Raw genomic sequence first — 9,577 nt, forward strand, 5'->3', positions numbered from 1 at the left:
TACTATCTTCATGGATAGGAAGAACTAATATTGTTAACATTTTCATACTAACCAAAGCAATCTACAGAATCAATGTAATCCTTATCAAAATATCAATGACATACTTCACTGAAATAGAAAAAACAACCCTAAAACTTTTATGAACAACAAAAGACCCCCAATAGCCAAAGCAATCCTGAGCAAAGCAAAGCTGGTGGCATAACATTACCTGACTTCAAATTATAATATAAAAACTATAGAAACTAAAACAGCATGGTACTGCATAAAAATGAACACATAGACCAATGGAACAGAAGAGAAAGCCCAAAAATAAAGTCATGCATGTGCGGCCAACTCATTTTTTACAAAGGTGCCAAGAGCATATATTTGGGGAAGGACATCATCTCCAATAAACGATGCTGGGAAAATTGGATATTTATAGAAGACTATAACTGGACACTTCTCTCTCATCAGTGACAAAAATAAACTCAAGATGGATTAAAAACTTAAATGTAAGTCTTTATAACATAGAAAACTACTAGATAAAAGCATAGAGAAAACACTTTGGGACATTGGTCTAGGCAGATATGTTATGGCTAAGACCTCAAAAGCACAGGCAACAAAAACAAATATAGACAATTGGGAGTTATTCAACTGAGAAGCTTCTTCACAGCAAAGGAAACAATCAACAGAGTGAAGAGACAAACTGTTGAATGGGAGAAAATATTTGCAAACTATTCATTTGACAAAGACTATTATCCAGACTATAGAAGGAATTGAAATAATAGTCAAAAAATGAGAAAAGAAACAAATAATCCCATTAAAAAGTAGTAAAGGACATGAAAAAACATTTCTCAAAATAACACATTCAAATGGTCAATGCTACGTGAAATAATGCTCAAAATAATTAATCATTGGGAAAATGCAAATCAAAACTACAATGAGATCTCATCTTTCCCCAGTTAGAGCAGCTATTATTAAAAAGACAAAAAATAACAGATGCTGGTGAGGATGCAGAGAAAAGGGAACACATATACACTCTTGCTGGTAATGTACTAGGACGGACACTCTGGAAAAGAGTAGGACGATTTCTCAAAAAACTCAAAATAGAACTACCATACAATCCAGCAATCCCACTACTGGGTGTTATCCAAAGAAAAAGAAATCCACGTATTAAAGGGATACCTGCACTCCCATGTTTGTTGCAGTACTATTTACAAAGCAAAGGTATGGAATCAACCTAAATGCACAACAATGGATGAATAGATAAAGAAAATGTGGTACATATACACAACAGAACACTATTTGGCTATAAAAAAGAATGAAATGATATCATTTGTAACAACATGGATGGAAGTGGAGGCTATTATATTAAGTGAAATAGGCCAGGCAGAAAGACAACTATCTCATGTTCTCACTCCTGTGTAGAAGGTTTAAAAAGTGGATCTCACGGAGATAGAGAGTAGAATGATGGCTACCAGAGGCAGGGAAGAGTGTGTTGGGTGATGAGGGTAGGGAGACAAAGAGAAGTTGGTTAATGGGTACAAACACACAGTTAGATAGAAGGAATAAAATTTAATGTTCAACAGCAGAGTAGGATGAATGTAGTTAATGACAATGTACTGAATATTTCAAAATCACTAGAAGAACTTCAAATGTTTTCAACACATGAAACTGACACACACTTGAAGTGATAGACACCTCAAATACTCTGACTTAATCATTATGCAGTCCATACACGTAAAAAACCCACACATACCTCATAATTATGTACAGATATTTGTATAGTAAAAAAGACCACACAAACTTAATTATTATAGCTTTAAATATGTCTTAAATTAGATACATTGATTCTTTCCTCTTCAGTTTTTCCCTGTAAAAATTGTTTTAGCTCTTCTAGTTCCTTTGCTTTTCCATATCAATTTTAGGATAATCTTATCTATATCTGCAAGAAATATTTTGCTGGGAATTAATATGAGTTATGTTAAGCCTACACATAAATTTGAGGAGAATTAGTATCTTTATTATGTTGAGACTTTCAATCCATGAACACAATATGTCTGCTACCTGTTTTTTTTTTTTTTTTGTTTGTTTGTTTTTGAGACGGAGTCTCACTGTCGCCCAGGCTGGAGTGCAGTGGCACCATCTCGGCTCACTGCAGGCTCCGCCCCCGGGGTTCATGCCATTCTCCTGCCTCAGCCTCCCGAGTAGCTGGGACTACAGGCGCCCACCACCATGCCTAGCTAATTTTTTGTATTTTTAGTAGAGACACGGTTTCACTGTGTTAGCCAGGATGGTCTTGATCTCCTGACCTCGTGATCCACCCGCCTCGGCCTCCCAAAGTGCTGGGATTATAGGCGTGAGCCACTGCTACCTGTTTTTTTATAAATAAAGTGCTATTGGAACATAGCCATGTCCAATTATTTATATATTGTTTATATTGTATATATTTATGGTTGCTTTCCCATTATAATATCAGAGTTAAGTCGTTGTGACAAAGACTGTGTGGCTTACAAAGCCTAAAATATTTACTACCTGGCCCTTTACAGAAATTTTGCCCACATCTGGATCAGATAAATATCTGTGCTATATTGTTAAGTGAGAGAAAGCATATTACAAAACACTATAAATGGTATGTATTATTTCAATTTTAAACATAAGTTTTAAACACACTCATATGTATATGTATAATAAAATGACTGAAGTAATATAAAACCAAAATTTTAACTACTTTTTTCAAGATAGTAGTATTAAGGGTGATTAAAAAAATTTTCTTTTTGCTTTTCTGCATTTTTCTTTTATTCTATCCTAAGTGGCTAAAAGGAATTTAACAAGTTAAGAAAAGATTTTCCTTTCAAATTTCTCTCTCGTCTTATGAGACTTGTTCCTTTCACGTAAAAAAAGACTTTCAAATTATAGAAGATATAATAATCAATTATTTCTGTTCAAGATAGTGAATTATGCCTTTACAATATGTCTTTTCAAAACATGGATGAATTATTGCAGGTTCATAATTTAAGCCTACTTAGTCAATAAGTACAAATAAGAAAATGCCATAGATATAAATAATCTGAATCCTTGGTTTATTCTTGATGATTTACTGATTCACACCTGAGGTTTACTTACTGGTGACTGTAGGCAAATGTAACATGCTCAAGCCTGAATACTAAGATGAGCAAATTGGTTACTGCTCAATGACCATTTCAAATGATAAGTACTGGCAAAATAAACAGTTACATTTTTTGCTACCCTCACCCTCTATTAACTATTACTTCAGAGTGACAGGTTTTTTTCAGTTCTGATGGTGGATCAACATAGATATAGACAGCTCAAATAGCAAGTCACACTAGGAGTGCCACCTGCTATTTGAGAAACTGAGTGGATGGCATAAAACACAGTGATTATAGCTATGCTTTCATCTGGAAAGAGCTCTGATAGGGTCATAAAAGACCAAAGGAGTGCGTGGAAGGGACGTAGGTACCTGACAGGTTAATAACCCACTTCACAAAGTCACAGTGCATCTCCAGCAACTCCATTCTTTTCCTGAGGTGATTATTTCTTAAACTCTAATCTTGATTTTTAACCCTACTCTAAATCCACTCTACAAGTACTCCTTCACATGGTGTGAATTAATTATTTTAATAACTATTAATTATTTTAATAACTCTAGAAATTATACAGTAATAGTTCCCTCATCATAACCACTGAAGAAAGTTTGTATGGGGACAAGGTTCGAAATTCTAAAAGGCTCTGATCTTTCTCAGAAACAGGCACCAATTTTTTCAAATGAAAACATGTTTATTACATAAAGACCGCAGATGCTCGGAACAGCTTGTCATCCCTTTGCTTTTAGGTGATGCCCACACAGCACTAAGAACAGCAGAGATCTGGCAATTTTCTAATTAAATGTGATCAATATTGACAACTAAACAGCATCATTCTGGCCCAGGAGTAGAGTTCTGGGCCACAGTTATCCTATTTGTCTGTCTACATTGCTCACATTAACTGGGTAAATTGGCTGATCAAATCTCCACTTCTATAATACCAGCCTGGAGGAGAGAGGCTTAGGCATTCATGCAATAGTAGAGAATGAATAAAAGGTGTCCATTTGTTCATCAATTTTTTTTAAACAAATAAAGGTTGACAACTACCCACTTCTACTATATACTCTGTATATAGAATTTACAATAATGAATAAGGCCTTGATTCTTCCCCACAAGAAGCTTAGAACTATGGTAAAAAAAAAAAACAACCCAAATGTATAATGATAAAGGTGTGATCTAAGGCTGAGGTATCATAAGAAATATACAGATAAAGTACTGTAGGAATTCGTAAGATGAAGACATTACTTCCTGGAATGAAAAAGAGCTTTCTGGAGAAAGTTACTTTGAGCACAAACTTGAAGGCACGGTGTGGGACGAGGCAAAGGCACAGAAAGCGATGCAGATTAATTATGACTTGTCGGTAACCCAAAAAGAGTGTGCTTAAGAGAAGGGGAAATTACTGTTAGCATTTAGGGTGTTCGAGGGAAACTTACAGGCAGACATACAGCCAGACCTTAGGAAGTAATTGGAATCAAGACTGGTATACAATCAGGAACCCAGGTATTGTCCTTCTGCTTCAGCTTCATTCTTTCTCTCTGCAGACTTGCTTTCTCTGCTTTTCCATTCACATGGTTGAATACGATTACCCCAACTAATTGAAAGGCAGCAAGGAGAATCTTCTTGCCCCACATTATGTCAATTTTAGGAACTATTGCCAGGAGAGTGAAGTCATAAATAAACACTGCTTCCAGGGGAAGAAGAGCCAGAGGTTCCTAGATGTGGGGAGATGACTTGCATGCTGGTCAGATGTACCCTGAAGAGTGTCTACTGTGCTGTGTAAGGAGAATGGTAGCATGGTGCAACTAGAATACAAGTTTGGAAGGGCAGCTAAGAAAAGATAAAGAAAGACTTTGGGGAGAATCATTGAGAAGGATAGTAACGTAATCTGAACTATGCTTTGGACAAGTTAATTTGACAACATTAAGTATAATGAAATGAAATAATAGATTTCCTTTTGTCTCATTTTTTCTATTCATTAATCTCACTGCATTATAAACACTATTATAAGCCACTTTAACTTCTTTTGGAGACAAGATACAAGATGATACAATAATTGTTTTTTTTTTTTTTTTAAAAGAGAGTAAAGATGAGAGGTAATACAAATTCAACTTAGAATTGTGTTACTTACTACTTTTCTTTGTAACCATAGCATGAACCCAAATAACCACATTCTGAACCCTAATTTTAAAATATGAGGATTCAACTAGAACAAACTTGGCTCTTGTGTGCCCCTCGTCTCATTTACCCCATCCAGATATTGCTAAACGTTTTTGGATCTTTCCTGCTGAGCCTGGACTAAGCCACAGAATCTTTCTCCACCCTCCAGGCAGCTCATAAATACCAATTCACTGAAGGTGTTATTTGAGGTTCAAATATTTGCCATCCCTAGACTATAATTCTAAATTGCTGTGTCTACAATTCTAAATTGCTAAGGATAAAGATGAAGCCTTTAGTTCAACCTCCTTATTTTATAGAAGAGTAAACTGAGGCCCAGAAAGAGTAAGTGATTGGCATGTCACACAAACTAGTAAGCTATATCCTGAGATTATATTCTTTTAGTAACTTTAATGGAAAAAATGTCTTTGCTATTATAATCCTTCTTGTGTGATCATTGAGCATTGGTTTGAAATTGTTTTTCTTAATACATGCAATTGAACTTTCTGAATTTTAATTTTTTTTTAAATTTTATACTTCTAACAAACTGATCGGATACTACTGCTTGAATTTACCTTTTCTAGTTAATAAAATTTGACTTTTAGTGGACCACTACTGACATACTGGAATTTAGCAATTAGATGAAAGCTCATAGATGTTTCCTTACTATTGTAAAATTGGAACATTGACCTATTTCTGAATAAATTTTTTTGATGGCGTGTTAAAAAATTAACATTAACCTTTAGTGAATATTACCTGGTCTGCTTGGCAAAGCTGAGTACTGTACTTAATCCTCTGTCACTCATGCATTATTTTCCTCTTCTTGCCTGTAGAGAAAGATGTCCTGATTTCTCAGTTGCTAGGGGAGGGCAAAAACAGAATCCTAGAGCTTCAAAGTTCTTCAAGAGGTCACCTGATCTGCTCCTTGGAGTACAGAGAGATGAACATTTTAATTAACCGAGGCAGAAAACTACTAAAATTATTCTGAGTGAACTCAATAGATGTAGACAGATTAGGATTTTACATCCTCCCTTGGTACAAACATTTGTTTTAGTTTATAAGCCCCCTTTAGGTGGTATTCATTGCATTGTGTTGAAATTATTTGTTCAACTGTGGATCTACCCTTGGAGGCCCTTGAGGACAAGAATGTGTATCTATCATCTTTTGGAGCATTCAGTACATAGAGGAGGGTTGATAAATGCCGACTGTTTAATGCATAGTGCAGGTGTTCAATTGAATTCTATTTTGCTATAAAGTATGGTGGAATCCTGTGTCTCCCTTTGTTTTGCCCCTTTGGAGGCACCTACAACTCCAGTGACCCAGCACAGAAACTATACAAAGTGGCCAATCAGGAAATGTTTGTTGAATGAATTAAAAAAAATCTTAACAGCTTTTGAAAGTCTACTCCTACACTCATTCTTGCATTATCTCTCATTTTCCCAACTTGTACTGTGGTATTTAAGATATTTTTCCCCCTATAAATCTGTTCATGCCCTGTGAAACTTTAAAATATTAGCCAAACTGGAAAATATAATAAACAAAGATCCCCAGTTACATAATTGCTTCTCATGTTGGGGCCTTTTCTTACATTGCCAATTAAATTTAATAAGCAGTCTTGAACATCTCTGTGTGCAAAGTGCAGAGGATGGGGCAGATACTTAAAACTTTTCAGCAGAGGAATAACTTGACCAATCACCTATGCCCCGTTGCCCCTTCAACACATCTGATCCTTGCTGACCCCTTTCCTCCCATGTCTGGGCTTGCTCTCACTCTGTTCCTCTACCTAGGCAGTGTAGCATTACGGTGGCTGTTTGGTCAAACATTTGGAGCTTCAATCCTGACTGCTACTATCTAGTTACGTGACCTTGGAAAAATTACTTAATCTCTCTGAGTCTCAGTTTTCTCATTTGTAAAATGGGTAGAATTACACTTCCAAGAGTTGTTGGGAGGATTATATGAAATAATGTAAGTAAAGTGCTTTCCGCAGTGCCCAGCACTGAATGAATGCTGGTTGTTCTCATTATTAGTAGAAAAATGCATCCACTCTTTATTTCTTCATCTCCCACCCTGTCTTCAAGGCCCAGCTGAAATGTTGCTGCCTCTACGAAGATTTCTCTGATGTCAGCCAAACTGATCTTTACCTTTTCATATCTTCTGTACTTACTAGCTCTTCCTCACAATTACTGTCTAGCTTCATGGCACTCTGTTATTCTTCAATGTACACGTGTGTAAAGATGTTCAATGGCATACCACTTTGTTCATAAAATAATTATTCCCTGCATTTATCTTCTCACATGAGGCTTAAACAGCATGTGGGCAAGGACTATGCAAGGCGAAACATAGGATCTCAAAAAATACCTTCTGACTTAATGATTGAAGGGGCTAGACCACAAATGATTTAGCTTCCCACCAGCCTCCACCCTCTGTCTACAGTATCTTCTCTTGTTAACTTCTGCCTTCAGTCAGGCTTTTGTTTTAAATGAGCCCCATTTTTCTTTGAAAAGACTGCTGCAGTCAATTTCTGGGCATAAAACACCAGGACAATCATTGGTTTGTGAAGGTTTTCTGTGCCAGATTCTCCTGTTTCCTCAGTCAAAACCTTAAGCTTTTTGCACAGCGTTGTGGAATTGGCATTTCTGTACTAGCAACATCAAATCAGCTTGGAAGATAGCCAAGTCTGGGGTCTTTATTAATTCCAATGGTTCAATTAATGGAGCCAATAATTCCAGTGGTTCATATTTTCCAAAGGAAAATAGTCTCAAGGTCTTGCCAGCCAATTGTAGGCCATGCATGACAGAGAGCTGCCTTTTCAGTTAGTGGGGTCTTCATCCCCCACTTCATCCACTTTCCTGGCCTTGATTAAAGGTACCCTGTTAAATTGTGACAGGAAGGATGCACACAAATTCCAGATAGTGGTTACCTTTTTGGGTGGAGGTTGAGAGAGAAGGGGATATGAAGAGAAAGAGAAACGGACAGTTTCAAATGCAATGCTGACATTCGGTTTAGTTAATTTGTTAAAGTTTACTTGGATGTTGTATTTTTCATACTCTACGGTATAAAAATGTATGCACTTTTATATACATATATTTACAGTATAAATACTGAGAATTGCAAGGCTATTGAATATTAGTCTTTTCCTTGTCATATTATTCCTGCATTCAAAATGCAGTCACCTAGGAATCTAAAGCTTAGTATTGGAAAGGTCACCTAGTGATCTTTACTTAGTCGGCAGGGTTTTCAAATACCAATGCCTTGGATGCTGTGGGAGGTGCCTCAGGCGCCGCCACAAGGGTCAAGGTGAAGACAGCAGGTGGAGTCTTGGCCCATCATTCCTTTCAATCACATTTGATTTTGTTTTACATTATTATGATTCTGGCTAAGAAATGGTTAAAGAACCAGGAGGGATGCCAGAATAGCTATATTCTGATTTAAAAGAATATCAAATGAAATTAGACTGATGGTTATGGCTCCAAAAGGAAGAATGAGGATAAGTGGGTGTGGGGGAGGCTTTAGTTTGCTCCAGATAGATTGCGGTTTGCTTGAGGCAATCCCAGTTTATTTATGCCTGTTGTTCCAGGGTAATTTAGTAATTACCCTACAGAACCTCCTTTCACACTCTAAGTGTACCAGTTTGGATGATAAATTGTTAAGGTCACCCTAGCTATAAGAAGCACTCTTACAACAAATACATCTAAGATTACAAAAGACTGCTTCCTGAAGCAGAAGCAAGAAGTAAGGTAAATGCAGAGGACCAGTTAGGGAGCTGTGCTTGACCAGTTGTTTTCAAACTTGAGATTTTTATTATGTGTCTCTAGGATGGAGCCTGGGAAGCTGAATTTCCACAATCTCCCCAGTGATTATATTGCTTGGCCATTTTAGGACACATTAAGGGGCCTACTGGTTCTCAAATTGTGAATTCTGATTCCCAAGGGTGGGTGGGATACACAATTATTTTAGTTATTCAAAATGCTGCCTTTTTTCCTTCTTTATTTTTAAAATTATTTTTATTTTATATTTTTAATTTTTTTTCCATAAGTTATTGGGGTACAGGTGGTATTTGGTTGCATAGGTAAGTTCTTTGGTGGTGATTTGTGAAATTTTGGTGCACCCGTCATCCAAGCAATATACACTGCAACATATTTGTAGTCTTCTATCCCTTGTCCCCTCTCCGCCTCTTCCCCTCCAGTCCCCTGTCTCAAGAGCCAGTGAGAGAAATATGGGAATCTTTTAATGCTGCCTTCTTCCACTGCCTCAGTTATCCATAGCTTCCTTGAAAACGTGCCTCCTGGCATGAAAGCCCCTATAGTCTTCCTGTGTTCCAGCCAGGCCATTTGATGATT

General features: G+C 36.8%; 1 long non-coding RNA gene across 1 annotated transcript in view; it reads right to left on the bottom strand.

Moving 5' to 3' along the window:
- LOC134736310 (uncharacterized) overlaps positions 1 to 6,079 on the bottom strand; it is a 145,962-nt gene extending 139,883 nt beyond the window's left edge. The window contains exon 1 of the long non-coding RNA XR_010120245.1: positions 5,994 to 6,079. This is a non-coding gene — a long non-coding RNA (uncharacterized lncRNA). The remainder of the gene's footprint in view (positions 1 to 5,993) is intronic.
- Positions 6,080 to 9,577: the final 3,498 nt, after the last annotated feature.

The sequence above is a fragment of the Symphalangus syndactylus genome, chromosome 3 (assembly GCF_028878055.3).
Source record: "Symphalangus syndactylus isolate Jambi chromosome 3, NHGRI_mSymSyn1-v2.1_pri, whole genome shotgun sequence".
Classification (NCBI taxonomy): Eukaryota; Metazoa; Chordata; class Mammalia; order Primates; family Hylobatidae; genus Symphalangus; species Symphalangus syndactylus.